The following is a 20,740-nucleotide window of genomic DNA, read 5'->3' on the forward strand; positions in this document are numbered from 1 at the left end:
CTAACCTACAATGTTGGAAAGACATTGGAATCTGTTCCCTTAACAGTGTTTTTGAAGTTAATGACTAACTTCTACAACAGGGACTACTTTGTTTTGAGGCTGAGCTTGTCCTGAAGTTTGGGTGGTGAAATCTGGCTCATCTCCTCCAGCTTGCAAATATTATGCAGTCTGACAGTCTCAGAAGCCTTTTCTGCAGATGAAACAGGGAATTCTTAACACTGAAGCCATGTGGAGCATCCCATGAAAGTGGAAACAATGGCCCATCTCCTCTCTTCACCCACTGCATCCTCTCCCATAAATCCCAGGGCAGTTCGATAACCTATATTCCCAGCCCTTATTACTTCAGTGAATAGTCTATAGTAAGCAGGTGATATACATCCTATCAATAAAGCCTTTGACACTTCTGATTAATAATCTACAATGGTACAAACTAGAACGATGTAATTTCTCGTGTTGTGCTCCCTCCCTGCCCTGGCCGTGCTGAAGGCACAGAGCCCTCCCTCTCCCTTGCTCCCCCTGGCTCCCCTCCCCCTTTACTCCTTATCTGACGAAATCATCAAATTTATGGCCAAATTGAAATGAAATGCAATTTAGTTCCCGTTCTGCTTTCAGTCCATCACCTCGCAGGCCAGTCCCAGAGGATTTCCTAACCTAATCGCCGGATGTCAGTAACTTCATTAATGCTGCCAGCAAGCCCCTGCTTTCTGCTGCGTGTGGCTTCCAGAAATCATGGCTGACACCTCTCCCTGGGAATTACTGGAAGAAGGAGCTTTCTCAAGTTTTTCTGTTTTATTTCTGACTTGCATCCAGTCAGCACATTTTCTTCCTCATGGTGATTGGATTGCCATTACTTGACTGGGAGCTTTCCACCCAGAAGATGCCTCCCGCTCCCAAGGTGCAGGTGAAGGTGGAAGCACAGGGAAGGTGGGGAGAGAGGTGGAGATGCAGCACCCACAGGCACATTCCCACATTATTTTGGGTCATCTGGGCCAAGTAATAGCGAAGGAAATGGTTAGATAGGCAGCACATGATATGGGAGATTATGGAGCTCACACCAAGGAAAGAGCATGAGCAACAAGGAACCCAGTACTGTCAGACCCATCAGTCCCTGTGGACATCCCAGCACTTTCTGCTGCATGGGGCAGCCAAAATTCCAGTGGGAAAAGATGGCCAGGTGGACATTGTGAGAGCATCTTCCCCATCCCTGCCATGTGGTAGAATACATTCCCTCTAAGCTCTCCTTGACACATTTGTCCTCCAAACCTCCAGCACTGGTGATACCACCCTTCCCCCGCTCTCAATAATTAATCCCAGCCCTTCTCTATCCCCACAGCTCTAAATCGCCTTTTCTCACTTTTAAGCTCCTTATTACTTGTCCTATCCACAGGGAAACATGTGTCCCTCCCCTTCTTGCAGAAGTCTTTTACATAATTGCACGCTATTATCCCACCTCCCTTCAGCCTCTGGGCTAAACAATCTTGTCTTCCCAATCCTTTCTCATGGGTCATATTTCCTCGGCTTTTGAGGAACTTTCCTGTAGAATTACAAGGTCTGCTTCCATTTCCATGGCTGGTTAGCTCATTGTCAGCCTTCTACTACAAGTCAAAGAGACAGATGCCTCTGAAGACAGGCAGTACTTGCTTCTCCAGACTCAGCTCATTTACATTCCTTCTTCAGTTCAAAGTCCAATTTGCAAAGTGCTGTATTCTTCTGTGGGTGCACAGAAGGCTGGTGGGTTATTGAGAGAAAATCTTTCTGCTCCAGACCTGGAGGTATGATCAGCTGCAGCATGGAGAACCCATCAGCTGTTCTATCCTCTTCTTGCATGGTTCTCCTCTGTCTTCTTGGAACCTTCCCATACTCTTTTCTTGGTGGGAACACAATTCCCCTTCTCTCAAGCTGGGTTTGGATGCAGGCTGACTCCCCTCCCCTCCTTCCACAGAGGACGTTTGACAGGTGCAGGGGGCACCTGACAACCCTCTGGAATGGGGTAATCAAAGGGCAATGAAGAATACATGTCTAAGCATTGCTAAAAGCTAGTGCCACAAGATGCAACCCCACAGGGATGCTGTGGTGGTGTTTTTTTCCAGCACAAAGATCTGTTGCCCCTCCATTTCAAATGGGATGGGGTTGAAATGGAGAGGTTCAGGTTGGATATTAGGAAAAAACTTTTCTTCAAAAGAGTGGTGATGCATTGGAACAAGATGCCCAGGGAGGTGGTAAGAGTCACCGTACCTGGAAATGTTCAAGAGATATGGCACTTAGGGATGTGGTTCAGTAGACATGGTGGGGATGTGTTAGCAGTTGAACTTGATGATCTTAAAGGTCTTTTCCACCTTAAATATTATATGGTACTAATAAGAAAACAAGAAATACCATGATCTGAGAAAGTGCTGGCTCATCTTCCTCCCACCTGGATCTTCTTGCTAACTGCATTCACAGTGTCGTGACTATAAATGGTTTGGGTGGAGGCAGATCAAGTGATTTAGTCATTGAGGACCCCTCAGCTGTGATGGTCTATAAATCCCTGGAAAGTAGCCCATGTCATTCCTTGAAGAGCATACGCATTTGCATGGTGTAAACAGAAAGGCAAAGCAGGGAAAACAATAATAGAACAATTAACTTCTAGCCTAACACTTCATTTCTTGCAAATGAAGGACTGGGAATATTGGGGAAAACAGGGGGAATATTGCAAAAGCTGGACTCTGGCTTTGTTCCTAAAATGTTCAATAGTCTCCCAATTAGAAACAGTTAAGAAACACTAGAGAAGATTTCTCTGGTTTTTTCCCAGCCTGCTTTCTAGGATTTTAAGTGCTTAGTCAATATTGAAAACGATGGTTATGTCTTGGAGAGAAACTGAATACAGGGGAAAGTCTTTAGTTAATTCATGAAATCTTTGGTCAGAGCTAAAATGCATACATATTCATACATATGCACATTCACATGCTAAAGTACAAATATATTATTGCATCAGTTTGTGCTTTGTGAAATAAACTCACTCATATTTAGCTTGGTTAATATTTAAAATCAAAACTTAGATAAATTATTTCCCACACCTGCCCATAAACACACACAGAAATCCCACCCGCACTGGGGAAGGTGTTAGCGTGTAGTTTAGTTCACAAAGGCAGGAAGCAGAAGGAGCCCAAGGAAGGTAAGTCTCATTAACACAAGCAGCTTAGCAAGAAACATGATGCAAGCAGAAAATGCCTGGAGAGATCAGGAGGGTTGCTCGGAGCAAAACGTGCTTCTGCCTTCCCAGAGAGAAGGAAGAGGAGTTTGGGTGTGAGAACACAAATCGTTTATTTTTTTATTGAAAAGGGGAAAAGGTGAGGGAGACTCAGTAGGTGGTGCTCTTCCCTCTGAATCAGCACAGGGCCTGGGGAGAGGGTGCCTGGTGATGCCCAGGTGGCAAAAGTTCTCAAATACAGCACCTGGTGTAGAATCTTAGCCCCAGTAGTGAATGTACCATCTCAGAAAGAGCTGCATTTCAGTATATTATTATTTGTAAGCAAAATATCCTGCTACTGGCTGCTATCTAACCATTAAATCCAGCCAAATACTAAATGCAGTAAATAAAAGTCAGCAGGTGAGTTGAGACAGTTGAGGTCCCAAGAGGTGTTCATTTCTTGACCTGATATTTATCACCTTTAAGGCATCTCCAGCACATGCTAGGACAAAATTTGGTGCAGGAATGAAGAGCATTGATTAATCTAATGTTTTAAGAGGAGGGCGTTGAGTATCCCTATCCCTGGACCTGCACAGCTCCCATGTAGGAGGGAAGGAGAGAGCCCGATTGATCTGGTAACGCAGAGCCATATATCAGCACAGCCTCTCCCATTACTTTCTCTGATGGATTCTCAACCGATGAGCTGATCTGAAAGTGATAAAGGGAAGACCGGAGCATTTTCAACACTCCACTGCCTCCAAAACCAGGCTCAATAATCCTGCAGATTGATGGCACCTAACCAGCAGGGAGGGAGAGGTGGGCAGGCCGGGCGGGGAGTTTATTTAATACTCGCAGCATTAACCAAGCATACATTTATCTGGGTAAATGAGGGGGCAGGACAGATAGTACTGCCAAGAAAATGTAACTGCTGGCAAAAAGAAGCCTGTGGCCCTCAGGTGGGTGATGGGGGAGCTGAGATAAGTTTTTTAGGTGACCATACAGCCTCTGGTTGCATTCCTACAGTGACCTCACTGTAAGTGGGTTTAGCCAAAGGGGCACAGCTCTTCCATCCTAGTCTTTCTTTAGTTATTTTGACAATGTCTCTCCCTGGGCCAACTCAGGCACCTTCAGTTTGAACAACAAAGCCCTACATAGTGGTGGGACCTACCCTGCCTGCCATCACTAGCTGTAGAAGTCTCTGTTTCCATTGCTTTCAGGCTGAGAGCGGACCAAATATTGTCTCAACAGTTGACCCAAAGCCAGACCTCATGGGGAACACATTTCTATCTCATTGTTGCATTTTCTTTCTGGGTCCTAGCATAACATTTTATAGCTCACAGCCAGTTTTGCTTCCTCTGCTGTGATGGTGATGGTGTCCATGGCAGCCTCTGAGGTCTAGGACAAATCAATGGGAGATGTTATTGGAGGACAAAAATCTTAAGCAGGATGTCTTACTGCCCACGCTTATCAGAGCAACAAGGACTTGGAGGGAAGACCTGCATCCAAACCATCTCATTGAACAACGACCAGCAGATCTCTGGGTGAAAAGGGCATCCCTGGGCTGCCTAGCATCTCCACCACAATCTGTTGAGGTGTCCTGCCATTCCATGAAGAACTGCTAAAAAAATAAACAAACAAAAAACCCCACAAAACTTTATGTCATGTTGAAACTCACTACCTGATCCTTCAGCCACAGCAAGGAGATTTCACATTGCTCCTTGTGAGCCTCACTCATTCTTAGGGTGCACAAAGCAGCTACCTCATCCTCATCTTCATCCCCTTCCCCAACTCCATCCTCCAGCTGCAACATTCCCCTCCCATCTTCACTGTCAAGGCCTCAAGCCAGCAGGGATTTCGATCTCAGGAGGCAGCTATTGTGCAGTAATTAAACAGCAATTGATTGCAAACAGGGTTCTTTTGTGTTTGGGATTAATGAGAGGCAAGAAGATAAATTTGGTCACCACTAATTAACCCCAATTACAGGAGCAATAAATTAGAAGCGTACCAGGCTATGTGGCATCCACTGCCCACTGTCTGAGGCATGGACAGGGCATTGATCCTTCTTGCTTCCCTCCTTGAGTTCCTATAGATATGTGGGGCTTTCAGCAGTGAAGCGGAGGCTGGTGGATACACCAAGGTGTGATGAACAAACAGCAGGTGGGATTTTGATGATGCACAGTACGGGGGGATGCTGTCATGAGATGAGCAAGCTGGGAGAGCCTTTGTAATTCCTAATGCCCACATGGGAACCAATGGTTTCACTAATTCAGACAACTAATCCCCAGCAATTTTTAAGAGCTTTGATTTTGCATGCTGGTTGAACAGGGGTGGGCTTAGTGGGGTGGGAAAGCCATGTGTGTGCTCTGCTCACCGCCCACAGTGCATTATCCAGCTGCTCTCCAGGGATGCAATCTGTGTGAGGCTAGCAAAGCAGAGGGGAGAACCCGTGCAATTAGGAAAAATCTCTTATCCAGAAGAGTGGTCAGGCATTGGAACAGGCAGTCAGGGAGGTGGTGGAGTCATTGTACTTGGAAGTGTTCGAGAAATGTGGAGATGTGGCACCGAGGGATATGGTTTAGTGGGCGTGGTGGGGACAGGATGGGGTTGGTCTTGATGATCTTGGAGGTCATTTTCAACCTTAATGGTTCTATGATTTTAAATTCTTCAAGCTAGAAGAGTAGGAAGATGATGTATGCTGGAATTACAAAGATTTCCTTCAGCTCATTTCAATCCTGGCATTGAATTGGCATGCTGTGGTGTGACACCAGACATCATCCTACCTGGTGTCCAAAAACATTTCTGTCTAAAACCTCCTGTGTTTTCATAGCTGAACAGCTTTGAGGCTGGGCCAGAGACCCCTGCAGCAACAAATCATTAGAGGATGAAGAAGTGTATCCCAAGACCCAGAGCCTTCCAAGCTTTTCATTCATAGAATCATTTGAGTTGGAGGGGACATTTAAAGGATATCTAGTCCAACTCCCCTGCAATGAATGGGAGCATCTATAGCTCAATCAGGTTGCTCAGAGCTTGGTCCAGCCTGACCTTGAATGTCTCTGGGTCACTCCCACCACCTCTTCAAAGGTGGTGAAGCAAGGTGTTTCACTTTGCATGAAAGACCCACAACTGCAAAAGTGTTTGTTCTCCAGTCCAAATGAGAGCAAGCCCTGCTGTTTACCTAGGTGCAAATCCATCTTTGACATCAGTGCTAAGAGCATCACAGGAGATGTGGGGAACAAGGAGGTCCTTGAGCTCCTTGACATATCCATGGGAAGGGCTGTGAAAACAATCCTCGACATGACCTAGAAATCATCTGTAATAGTCTCTTGAGAGGATACTGACAGAAAAATCTCAGCCTAGCATTTGCAGCACCTTCCTTGGCAGATGTGCGAGCACCTAGGTGCAACCCCAGCCCCATCTCAGCTGGGATGGGAAATGACAGAGAAGCAGAGGGTGTAAATACCCTTGTACTCATCAGCTGTTGCCTCTTTCATCCCACATCTCTTCTATGCATCTGAGCCCATGCTACCATTCTCTTCCTCACTGGAAGGAAGAGCAAAGGGCTGAATCACCACCTCTGCCTGCAATCAGACCCTCATCTCATTTCTCCTCACTGCCATCCCAAGCTGGGGACATGCACAGAGGGGTCAGTGGGTGCTGGTGCTTGGAGGCCAGGGCAGATCCCCATGTCTAATGCTATAATCCTCCTCTCTTTCAGGCAGCAGGAAAGCCCCGGCTGACAGGATCCCAGTGCAGACAGGGTGTAAAGAGCCATGGCAGCTCCAAAGCAAACACTCCCACATCTTCATTCCTTCCACCCTATTGGCCATTGATTTCAGATAAATATCCGTCCAGCCCTGACAGGGCTCAATTCTCCTAATTATAGCCCTATTGACATGTGATCTTTAGCTGCTCAGCTTGTCAGGAGCCATCTATCAGGCAGACAGATTTCTTTGGCTCAGGAGGAAATGAGATGAGAAGGGGGAAAAAAAGGAGGAGACAGGGCTGGGGAGGGGATGGATTTAGCAGAATGGCTCTATTATTGTGCTGAAGAGGACCTCTGGCCAAGATTTCAGATTATTAACAAATACATTGTGGAAGGCCTCAAACACCTACCTTGAGGGTAAAATTATAGGGGCAGAGTTAAGGTTAAGCGTTTTACTTTGGGAACACTGTATATGGATCCCTGCAGACAGTGTTCATAGCTCTCTCTTTTCCACGCACACATGAATTGATTTTGCCAGGTCTATGCAGCCCTGAAATCATAGAATCACAGGGTCACAGAATCATAGAATGGCTTACTTTGGAAGGGACTTTAAAGATCATTAAGGTCCAACCCACCTGTCATGAGCAGGGTTGCCACCTCACCAGATCAAGCTGCCCAGGGTCCCAGTCAGCCCAGCCTTGAACACCTCCAGGGATGAGGCATCCACAAACACCAGCTGTGGGTAGATAGCAGAGGCAGGACATGGAGTAAGACAGACCCTGGTCTCGACTGGCCCTTCAGAGAACTGTTGCATTGGACTTGCAGAGCTTGCTCCTGAGCTGGACTCACAGGGAGCCAAGGGGACATGGCCAGGAGACCTGACTGGGGTCATGTTTGGGGGACATGCTATCTTCATCAGCCTTAGAATCATAGAATCATTAATGGAAAAGACCACTAAGATCATCTACTCCAACTATCAACTCATCACCACCATGCTCACTACACCATGTCCCTCAGTGCCACATCTAACTCTTTCTTGAAAACCTCCAGGGACAGTGGTTCCAAATGCTCTTCCAGCTGGCTGCACTGGTGCAAAAGACAAACGATTTTGGGTCCTCCCTGGCTGTTTCTCCTGCTTTATGGGCTGCACAGGATAGTCAAGGAGTTCTGTAGGCTGTGAATATCTGCTTGGATCATCTCCAGATCCCCAAAATGACACCACATCCATGTGGCTTTTCCCAGGTTATGCAGTAGGTGTGTGTTCATTGCAGGGTAGACTAGATGACCTTTAAGGGTCCCTTCCAACCGAAAAAATTCTATTATTTTTTTTCTCCTAAAACACACGTGAGTGCATACCGCCTCAATGGTGATGCTGTTACAGATGAGTTACAGGCTGCATCTATCATCAGCCAACACTGCAAAGCAGAGTGGGGCCGGCACTCAGTCAGCGATCAGGGAAAGAGCCCTGTTAGCTGACTCATATCCTGGTCGGCACATCTCTGTATTGTGAAAGGATCCAGCCAGCCGGAGTGTCTGGAGATAACAGCCTTTACCGGGGAGCCCTGAGAGCTCAGGGTTCATTTACAAAGCTGGGTTTATTCATGCCGGGCCGACTCTCTCTGTATCTGCATTATCGATCCTCTCTCCCCCGTCTGCAGTATCAGCCCATCCATGGAGATAGCTGTCTGCAGAACCTGCTTCCACTCAGCTCAAGTATCCAGGGTACAAGCAGCAAGGACTGGCTTTGCGGAAGTGCTGAGCATTCAGAAAACCTGGATTTGGTGGAAAAAAATGCAAAGACACAGGCATCTCTCATCTCTCCCTCAATGGGAAGGGAGAAACACGGTCTGTTTACTGCTACAGAAACAGAGGCACAGGAAGATGAAGTGATTTCTCAGTGTCTTTGGTGCTCAGTTCCACAGCTCCAGTAGAATGACACATCTTCCATCTCTTAAATTTCCCTCCCTTCAGTCCATTTAATAATGTTGCATTGAGAGAGACAGCGCTGATGCATTTCTGTGATGGAACACGATGGAGAGGAATCACCTTGGAATGGGCCAGAGGTGCTGAGTTGCGTATTCGGATGCTGCTCCAAAGATCCATGCCATGAACCTAGCATCCCTTCATAAGCATTTCCCACATTGCCAAGATTGCTTGACAATACTGTTGACCCACTGCATGCCATGGCCCTGCAGGACCTGCATGCCTTTCTGGGCACCGTGCTGGACACAAGTCAATCCTTGGTGAGCCTTCATCCCAGGCTCTTCCTCAGAGGTCTCTGCAGGAGGTGCCCAAGGTTGGGATTGACCATTCGTGGTGACTGCACCCATGAAACATGAAATGCCCACAAGAAGGATGACATGCTAATGGGATCATGCTTCCTGCAGATCAAGGCTACGCACACACCGCTGCATGAATCATTTATGGCAGATCTGGCTTCACCAAGGAGGAAAACCCAGGGTGTTCGGGCTGAGGTTGGGGAGCCTCATTGCTGCAAGACTGCTGCATGGGATTGGAGCAAAAAAGTTGGATACCATTTTTCCAACTTTCAATCCGGTACCATTGGCCTTGTGCAGACCAGTTTTGGAGGGCATTTGAAGAAAAAGCAAGGTCAGAAATCACTGCAGTCCTTTAATAGTGCAATCTTCTCTCCTGCTCTCTGCAGAAAGCCCATCCCACCATCCCTGGCTGAGTTCCCCACAGCCACCCTGTCATGGGGCAGGTTCATCCAGACCATCTCCACTCCTCCTGCCCATACTAACTCCTGTGTGTCCCGAAATAATACACCTCCATCAGCTGCACAATGACATTGTCCTGCAGGTAAGGAGCAGGAGTATGTAAGGCCAGCAGTGACTCACAGTGCTGCTCAGGCTCTCAGCAGGGGTTTTGGATACACCTATAGCTGGTTTCCATGTCACATTTACAGCAGACACATATACATTTATTTCCATGCATACATTCATAGCCAGTTTCTGTTCTTTTATCCTGCAATTCTTTAAGCATCCAAGTAGAGCTTTGCTTTCAGATGACCCAAAGCAGAAATAGAATGACACTATTCTTGTCAAATCAAAATCTGCTTAAATGAGAATTCATTTTAACTCTCAATTAAGCGCAAACTTCAGAAAGAGGAAGAGGATTTGGTTCAGAACTGAGAGAGCTGCTGGCAAGCCAAGTGCCCCAGTGCTGCATTATTTCAGCCCTCTCAGCTTGAACTTTGCAGTTACACAGTGTCTGCTTCTTCAGGGGTTTATTCTCAGGTGGAAAATACTGCACAGACTCATTACACAGTGGGAAATGGCAAAAGCAATGTGAGGGTGAGGGTGAGGGCTGAGAACCCTCTAGGATCTCACTCTCCTCCTGCACCAGTTTGACACTGCCACAGTATCGTTGGCTCAAGGGTAAATTATTGTGATTTATGCAAGATCAGCATAATAAAAAAATTACAATGAGGCTTTAATGCACACACATGCCCTCTGGCTGACTTTGCTTCACCGGGACACCCATATGGGCCTAGTAAATGCAGTGTGCTAGGCCAGGATTCTTGTCCCAGGGCTGGCGACACTCTAGCCCAGGAGCTTGATTCAATGATCTTTATGGGTCCCTTCCAACTTGGGATTTTCTATGATTCTATGATCTCATCAGTCTGTGGGGCAATGGGTCCTGAGTCAGCATCCCCATCCCTGCTCTCTCCATGTGCACCATTCACACTGGAGAGGGAAAAAATAATACCACTCTGCCCTCCCGCATCTGTTTGCTCCATACATCCAGACCCCTTTGCCTCCAGCAGAAGCATTGGCAGATCCTTTGCTTTAATGTTAGCTGAGCTTTAGCACTGGTCCCCAGCTCTGCCATTTATCTAGAAGGCTCTGAATCATGAGTGAGCAGAGTTAATAAATCTACTCCTATGTCACCTGTAATCAAGCTGGTAAATAAAGTAGAGCTGTCAGGGAGCAGTAGCCCATGCCACCAGGTTCCTTGTTTTTGGATGTGTCTTGTTGGTGTTGTCCGGGTGAGATATCTATTTTCATCTTCCCAGTTTGCAGCCACCATCAGCTGCTTTTTACAGAGTAGAAGTTGCTTTCTCCTACACTGAATCAAGCCCCAAGTGGTGCCTGGAACCCTTTTTTTTTTTTTTTTAATTCTTCTCCATAGATGGAGACAGTTTTTTCACACAAAAAAGTACTATCAAAGTTCTAAATGAACTCAACACCTTGTAATCTAACCCCTTGCCTTCACAAGGGGTAGCAATCCCAGCAGAGGATCAACTTCATTTTTCTTCCATCTTTATTCACCTTGTACTTCCCTGCCAGTGACCCCAACAGCCCAAGCTGCCTGACCAGGGCTGGGAGCACTACAGGGAAAATGATGGGATTTAACTCTATTTCCCATCCAGCCGGCAGTCCAGCATGTGACAATGAGCAGCTTTGCCCAGGAGAGAATTGAAAAGCAGTTTTTCCCATGATAGATGAATGGAAGGATGGATGGATGAAAAGATGGATGGATGGATGAAATGACGAATGGATGGATGCCCAGCTGGGACTAATATCTCCTGTGAGATACCCTGATATCTCCAGACAACATCTCAACTCTGAGAGGGGAAATCGAGGCACGCCAGGAAGGAAAACAGCACATCAAGTTCATTTAGTTAATAAGTGACTTCCTCTAATTGTACGTGGAGAATTGATTCCAGCCAAGTCCCTCAGCAGGCGCGGGTACTGCAGGGAGGTTTGGTAGGGGTAGGTTTCCTGTAAGACGGGAAGTCTTCCTCCTGCTGTACCTTGCTCTCCTCATTCTGCTCCGGCTCTGGGAGGCAATCCAAGCACTACATATCTTTAATTATTAAGCAATTACCCTCTGTAGTTACTTATGTGCTACGGAGCCTCCGGGATGATTCTGCCAACAGTACCAGGGCATAAAGCATCCCCTGATGCTTCCTCCACAGCAGCTGAATCACCCAGCTCCATTAACTGACATCCACTGCAGGCCCACACACAAACACATCCCTCTACTCATCCCACTTTCCTCCACTAGTGGCCCTCATTCCTCATCGAGCCCCTGGGAGCCCTTCTGGCCACCGCTACCAATTACAAAGCAGTTCCAGTAAGGAGGATGGAGGTGTGAGTTCATCAGTCATGGCCCCAAAGGAGTCTTCAGGCTGGGGAGCATCCTGCAAATTGGCTGATCATGGAGCATCTAGAGGAAGGTTCAAGAAGACCTTTCTTGTCCCTTCCTCATGCTTGTCAGGGGGAAAACTCCCCTTTCCCTATGGATCCTAAGTGCCTTTAAATGGCCATTCACCAGCGCTTATGTGTAAGCTCTGGGGCCTGACAGCAAGGAGAAGACTAAAGTGTTTTTTGCAGAAAAGGATCTTCCACCAGCAGTTTGTCTTGTGGACAAGACCTTTTGTCTAGTGGCCAAGGCAGCCATATGAGTCTTCCTAGACAGACCCAGTATCTCATAGAGAAAATTTTGGGGACAGAGAAGCAACTAGGGCTTTAGAATAAGCCTCAAATCAAGGCACAATTTATCAAGAAGCAGCATTCTAGCATGGGATACAACCTCCAAACACAGTCCCATCTTCCTATGGTGGTAAGCATTCAAAAGCTTTCTCTGTGCTGTTTATATTAGTTTTTTAAAAAAGATGTAGCCATGCAGTTTTCCTAAAGCATGAGGGATTAGCAGGGAGCACACATAGTTAAGATGCTCCATGAATATTTGTACCCATCTTTTTAGAGGTCAGTAGCACTTCCTGGCCTGTAACCGCCACTGTTGGCACAGTCTAAGGCCATTTCAAGAACACTCCAACCCTTTTATCCACCTGCAGATAAATACCTCTTTTTCCTCTTCTCCATCCCCTAAATCCATCCAACACATAGGATGAGATATGCTGTTGTCAGAGCATGGAGGGAGTCTCCTCTTCTCTATTACTTGTGTCCACGTTACCACTGTCTTTATACACACTCTGCGACCATTGCTGACCTCAGACCATGAGGATCTCCTCCTCATCTCCACTGGGAGCTGTGGAGCAAAGCAGTTTTCAGCAGCCCAAGGCAAGGTGAATCCTTTGCTTTCAACTTCCTTGAAGTTCATGCTCTCCAGAAGAGCTGAACAAATATTTTTCATGAAGCATCAGAAAAATGCTGCTTGGGCAAACTCTGATTGCTCCTGGGGAGTGCATTGCAGAGCAGCACTTGCAAGGGAAAACTCTTCAGCTGTTTGCAGGTAAACTGGAAAGTCTGGGTTTCATTTGTGTTATTATCAAAGTGTGAAACATTAGCACAAGCACATTTGGCTTCAAGGTAGCAAACCTGCTTGTTTCTATGAGGCATTCTGCTGTTCACACATTCACAGATTCTATAGTTTTCCCAGAATTGAGGAGTGCTATTTTCAATGCCTCCTGAACACCATTTCCTAAATTTCAGCATTTTCTGATGGTCCAGATTCCACTTGCAATACATCGAGCTAGTAAGGAAGCACAAGAATCACAGAGTCATAGAATCAAAGAATCATTAAGGTTGGAAAAGACCACTAGGATCATCTAGTCCAACTATCAACTCATCGCCATCATGCCCACTAAACCATGTCCCTCAGTGTCACATCTACAGTGATTCCACCACTTCCCTGATTTACCTGATCATCCCAGGCTGTTTGGCCAGCAATCTATGTGGATGGAATAGTTTAGGAGAAGGTATAGGATCCACGCAAAACCTTCCACGACACTATCCCAGCCTCCAGCATAAGCTCCAGAGCTGTGTAAGCCAGAGATGGGTCACTAGATGGAATATACACAGGTCTGAGGTCCAGTCTTGCACTGCTTCCTCTGGATTGAGTTTTTCTATGGAATGAGGCTAAGAGTGATTTTCACCCCAAAAGTGGCCAGCATCCGCTACTACACTTGTGCTAATCATAAAATCTTAGAATCATTTGAGTTGGAAGGGACCCTTAAAGGTCATCTAGTCCAACTCCTGCAATGAACAGGGACATCTACAGCTACATGTATGCAGCAAACCGGCATGCCACACAGAACATACTTGCATGCTTTCTGTGAAAGAGAAAGCCCCCATCCCAGCAACATAAAATCAGATGTGGGCTGACAGTAAAGTATTTCACTGCTGCTTTAATAAATGAAGATAAAGAGATTTGAATGGAAACATTGCTCTTCAAATCCCTTGAAATAAATAGGTCACTTTTTGATTGCAGTGCACTGCTTTTACTGTTTGATGCCAACTCTTCAGCAAAAGTGAGACAAATTCAGTGTTAGTGACCTGGAATTCATTCATCACTTTTTCTACCTTGGCCAAAGACATTTTCTCCCTTCATCTATCCTCTTTGTCAGACAAATGTGGAAAATTTCCACTGCATCCAGCTAAAACTGAGCCATTAAGCCAAACAGTTCACCCGACTGTCACTCCCAAAAAGTGGTTCTTTCTGTAAGAAGTTGGTGCAACAAATGGCAGAGCCTTGGTCTGGAGGGACTCTGAGAAGTCTGGGACAGCAGGAACATCAGAAGAGTCACAGCGATCATAGAATCGTTAAACCATTTGAGTTGGAAGGGACTTTTAAAGGTCAGTTCCTCTGTAATAAAGAGGGACATGTGCAGTTAGATCAGGGTGCTCAGAGTCCTGTCTAGCCTGACCATGAATGTCTCTTGGGACAAGACATCCACTACCTCTCTGGGCAACCTGTTCCAGTGCTTTACATTTCACTAACCTTATTGTAAAAAACATTATTCTTATATCTAAATCTCCTCTGTTCTGGTTTGAAACCATTTTCCCTTGTCGTATCGCAACAGACCCTGCCAAAGAGTCTGTCCTCTTCTTTCTTATAGGTCCATTTACAAAGCAAAAGTATTCTCTTCTCCAGGATGAACAGCCACAATTCTCTCAGCTTGCAACACACCAATCCTCAGTAATGTCCCATAGGCTGGCCATGAAGTCTATATCCCAAGATTTCCTTGAAAGTACACAAGATGCATTCCACCTTGTGACGCAGAGAGATATGCTTTATATTTAATGAAATGGGAAGTATAGATGAAACCCTGATTGAATACAGGAGCTTTGGACTAATGCACAGCAGCAAATTCAGCATCCTATAGGTCCACTCCCACCACTAGATGAGCTGTGTGGATGAAGCTGCAGACAGTGGTGAGAAGGCAGAAGACAAGCCCTGAAGCACAGCCAATTCAGTGGGAACTCAGCACATGGAGGGCTCTTGTGATATGTTGGTTTTATTGCTCCTTTGGAGGCCACACACAGGGATCACTCCTGACTTGAGTGGTTCATGCTTGATGGCTACCAGCTAGCATTCAGGGAAGGGTATGTGTCCGTTTGGTCCAATCAACCAGGCTTCAAAGAGATTTTGTGAGCTTACAGAAGAATTTACTGGGGAAAAAAAAAAGTCACAGTTCACAAAAACTGAAGAGGAACTAAGTTGTGGAGACTCAATTCCCAGGTCACAGCAAGAAGTTGTGCACAGAAAGTGTCATATCTTGTATAATGCTACGGAGAACATGGGCGAGAAAAATCTGATCCACAGAACCATTTGTGGGGATGTTGGTGCTCTTCTCAAATAAGAGCAGCAAGAGTTGGTGAAGGAGCCAGATGCTGACAGAATAATGCTTTTCATCCAGACTTCTCCCCAGAAAAGGGACCATGGAGAATTGGAGAAGACCAATGGATGAGGAACTGCAAAGCCACCTGTTGTATATGAAGGGTGAATAGTCCATTTTCCGAGGCACAACTGAGTGTTCAAGAGGAGGGATTTTGCTACGTTCCATTGACATCCATCAGTTTTGCCTTTTCTGACTTTGGCAATCATCCCTTAATCACAATATTTTCATAGAATCAATCACAGAATCATTAAGATTGGGAAGACCAACAAGATCATCTGGTCCAACTATCAACCGATGTCTGTGACCACTAAGCCATATCCCTCAGTGCCACATCTCCACATTTCCTGAACACCTCCAGGGACAGTGACTCCACCACCTCCCTGGGCAGCCTGTTCCAATGCATTACCACTCTTTCTGAGAAAAATTTTTTCCTAATATCCAACCTGAAGCTCCTTTGTTGCAACTTAAAGCCATTGTATTATTGTATTATTTCTCTGTGCCAGCATGTGCCCATCAGTGTCTACAGAGGACCTCAACATTGATCAACATCACAGACCAGGCGGGATAACAAAGTCTGAGGGAGAAGTGACCTGACCAGGAACTCCTACAGCAGAGGAATGTGGAACCAAAATTCCCTGCCCTCTTCTGTCTTGCATTTCCTGGAAAGCAGAACTTTAGGAAGCCTGTGCAGAAATCCACCCCAGGGGTCCTTCTGGCTCTCCACAGGCCTGATTAGCTCAGATTGCATTTCCAAGGGCCTCTTTGGACTCCTCCATCTCAGGAGGGAGCGTACACCACTCTGCAGCCTCAAACAACTTCTTGATGTTAAATTTCCCAATCTCCCAGTACTGAATCCACCTTGAAATTGGTCTCGAAAACTCTCTTTGCAAGCAGACAGGAAGGGAGCTTAGGAGATGGAAGGAGGAGGAGGGGAGGTGGCAGGGAAAAGAAATTAGATATATTTTCTGTAAGAAGAATAAACAGGAAAAAAAGTAATCTCAGCAGTGGAATAATGGAGCTGTCTCTGAGAAATGCCCATTGTGAAGCAGTAGCACAGATAGGTAACTGCAGGGAGCAGACATGTGGGGTTTGATGACAGTGGCGGGACTCCAGGACCTGTGTTAGCAGCAGTAAATTGGGCATCCTGGCCAGACCACCCACGGCCAAGGCCAAAATCAGGATCCAAGGAGAAGAGTCTAAACAGAAGGAATTTAATCACCATAAGGAAATATTAAAAGCAATTTTACCATGTGATCCCACTCCGTGTGCATCCAGGGTGCAGGATTTGCTTACATCATGGATGAAATGATGACCTAATCTGGGACAGGGACAATTTCAAGTTCTGGGGACTAAATTTTTGGGAAATGGCAAGGAGAAGAGACAAGATTTTATCCAGACTGCCTGCTCTCCTCTAGCATAACTCTGCCTGTCATTAAAGATGCTGTCACTTTTGGCTCACACTTGAGAGGGACAAGAGTAGCATCCTTTTAAAATCAAAGCCTGATAGTCTGTGGCGGGGATATTTCACTGATGGAACTCAGAGGCACTAAAGTCATTGCCAGACTACTTCTTTACTCAGGAGTCCCTGCGAAACCCTGGAAAAGAATGGGTTTGCAACATCTTCAAAGCTGGAAACACTCTTCACCCAGCCCTGCTGAAAATAGGGAAACCACTGAACGTATCCATGCTAGTTTCCACTGGGAGAGTGGCTTATAAATCTCCTTTCCATCTACATGAACTGATTTGAGGCAATAACTGGAAAGGACCTAGGTCTGTTTAGAGACTGGATATCAGCACTATCTGTTTTTCACTATCTACTCCAAACCATACTTTTTGGTGTGGGAGCCTGTTTCTCTCTCCTCTTTTCTCCCCCCTATCTGCTCCAAGCTTGATAGGGACAGGTCAGTCAGTCTGTCACCGCTAGTCTTTGGGTACTTTCAGAGTCACTCTAATGACAGCACACCTCTCTGCTGAGCCGCTGAGCCACAGCAATAAAAGCCTCTTAAACCCAGCAGCCCCTCTGAGCGAAGTGTCTTGCCCACCGCTGAGGCCTTTCCTTCCCCCTGGAAATGGCATCCTGCCGATTAGCTCTGCTGCCCAGGACAAGAATCGAACATGAAGACTTCCACTTTTAGATGCATTAAAGTCCTTTGCAGGAAACGCTCAAAAGTCCACCCTTTTCCCCTTTCACCTACCCTCCCATTTCTCCCTGACTCCTCTCCATGCTGAAGAATGTGCATCTCGGGTGATACTTTTGGGAGCTTGGTTGGTTCCTTCCCCACCAAACCCTCTCTGTTTAGTAGGTGCTGAGAAGATTAGGTGATAGGAGCTCTGTGGTGCATTGGGATGGTCTGGGCATTGGGATGCCCTCAGGCCTGGATGCAGTACCCCATCTGGAGTACTGCGTCCAGCCCTGGGGACCCCAGCACAAGAAAGACGTGGAGCTCTTGGAACGAGTTCAGAGGAGGGCAACCAACATGATCAGAGGGCTGGAGCACCTCTCCTATGAGGAAAGGTTGAGGGAAGTGGGCTTTTTTAGTTTGGAGAAGAGAAGGCTCCAGGGAGACCTCATTGTGGCCTTCCAATACTTGAAGGGAGCATATAAACAGGAGGGGGAACGATTGTTCACAAGGGTGGATAGCGATAGGACAAGGGGGAATGGTTTTAAACTGAGACAGGGGAGATGTAGGTTAGATATTAGAAGGAAGTTTTTCACACAGAGGGTGGTGACACACTGGAACAGGTTGCCCAAGGAGGTTGTGGATGCCCCGTCCCTGGAGGTATTCAAGGCCAGGCTGGACGTGGCTTTGAGCAGCCTTGTCTAGTGGTTGGTGACCCTGCACTCAGCGGGGGGTTGATACTCGATGATCTTTGAGGTCCTTTTCAACCCAGGCCATTCTATGATTCTATGATTCTATGATTCTATTATTCTATGATTCTATGATTCTATGATTCTATGATTCTATGATTCTATGATTCTATGATTCTATGATTCTATGGTATTGTCAGAGGACGTCAGGCTTGGCCATGAATGCCACAAGAGAGACCCAGGTCTGTTGAGGTTGTGGATGCCCCATGCATGGAGGAGTCCAAGGTCAGGTTGGATGGGTCCTTGGGCAGCCTGATCTAGTGGGTGGCAACCCTGCTTATGGCAGGGGTTTGGAACTAGATGATCTTTAAGGTCCCATCCTACCTATGCCATTCTATGTTTCCACATGATTCTGTTGCCAGCAGCTCTGTATGTACTGGTAAATTATTAAAGGTCATCCAAGCACTCTTGCCCTGTTTTGTAGGATAAGAGGATTTAATAATGCAAATTCATGTATCGCTTGCCCATTGGCCTTGGGACCAGGAACTCCAATAGAGACATAGTCTTTGTGGCTGCCAGCACCCAACCAGTCTTCCTGCCACTTCTGACTGCGGAGAAAGCATAGGCAGATGGCAAGCAGGCAACAGTCTTTCAAATCTCTCTCTTCATTGGATTTTGGTAGTTTTACTGCTTAGTTTCTCTTCTGTCACCAGCAGTACATGGGAATGAGAGGGCAGCAGCCATTTGAATGGGATGTGAAAAACATCGTGGTGCCTATGCCTGGGGTGAAAGTCCAAGAATTTCCATCAGCTGTCTCAGACCCTGGACCCTCTGCTCCATCCTCAAGGGAGCCAGTCTGTCATTTCACACCCTTAGTGGTTGCAGAGCTGTGCTATGCATTGGTGAAGAGCTGATGAATGAAGTGCACAATAATATGAATAATAAATAAGCTTGTCTGTTGGTTTAGAGGATTTTGCTCTGCCGCAGGGCTCATCAAGACATCCTCTGGGACCTGTTGCATTTGAAGGGATCATTGTGTCCCTAGATCATTAAGCCATCTCCATAGCAGTACAACAAGCTTGCTTTGGATGTCCTGGGTTGGTACAGCTCTTGAACCCCCTCTCTCAGCATGATGGCATTCAGAAAAGCAGTATTTAGCTTTGTCACAATTCAGTGGCTGAACTGCTCTCTTACTGTTTCCTCTCATTTCACCAAGTCTGGGTTTGGAAGGTAAAAGGTTGATAGCTCAGTATGGTTCTGCTCAGTTCAGCAACTCGGCTGCGCTCAGAGAATTGCACCCTTGGGAAAGTGAGATGTGTTATTCCCATGCCCTGGCACGTGTCCCAGGCAGGGTAAGGATGAAGTCAGAAGGCAGATGGGTGTGCTGAGAGCTATAGGCAGCCAGAATGAGCTGGAACATGGATGAACCAGAACCAAGAGACTTTAAGTCACCAGGAGTCAAGAAGGGCACAGTGGGAAGCTGGGATTGCACGATGCAACTCCAGCCATTTAGGGGTTTGCGTCTGACTGTGCAACTCACTCACTTGAATTTATGCAAGGCCTTTATGTATGGTTCAGGCTCCCCCAGTAGAAAGCAATTTCACCAAATCCTTGGAATCAGTGGAGTTCAACTGTCTTTGAGATAAGGTAGTGCTAGGGAACATGTTCAGGGCCTGGAATCCAATCACTATTAAATTAATAGCGCAGCCTTGGACCAGCCCAATTAGCTGCCATCCACATGATTCACCAGTGCAGTTCCACAGCCATCAAGGGCCAAGAGGTCATTCCCAAGAGGCACTTAGATATGACGAGTGTGTCGAAAAATAAGAAATTTTAATGAGGTAAATACGGACGTTCCTTGCCATGTGGCCTCTGTGCCACAGGCTGATCCAAAGTATGTTTAATTTATTAATAAAGATGTGTCCTGGGAAGCTAAATCAGCCTTTCTGATCTACAATGGAAGAATAAAGACCCGATGTCTCCAAAGCACTTAGGCAAGTAACTCCCAGCAATCTGAGAATCATAGTATCGTAAAATCATAGAACTCTTTGAGTTGAAAAGGCCCCTAGTCATCTAGTCCAACTCCTCTGCAATGAACAGGAACACCTACAGATAGATCAGGCTGCTCAGGACCCCATCCAGCCTGAGCTTGAATGTCTCCAAGGACACGACTTCCACCACATCTCTGGGCAAACTGCTCCAGTGCCTCACCATCCTTATTGCAAAAAACATACAATTTTAAAAAACAGGACATTATGTAAAGTCACCATGATATAGCTCTTTATTGCCCTTCCTTCACTCATGAATTCTTTCTAAAGGCAGGTCTTTCCCCTTTGGAGCAAGGAAGACAAATTTTGTATTGATGAGGGAAGGGTAGTTTCATGAAAGAAATCAGAGAAAGGAAGAATTTAACTGGTTAAAGACATCTCAGAGTTGGGGAGACTTCTT

The sequence above is a fragment of the Numida meleagris genome, chromosome 2 (genome assembly GCF_002078875.1).
Source record: "Numida meleagris isolate 19003 breed g44 Domestic line chromosome 2, NumMel1.0, whole genome shotgun sequence".
NCBI classification, from domain to species: domain Eukaryota; kingdom Metazoa; phylum Chordata; class Aves; order Galliformes; family Numididae; genus Numida; species Numida meleagris.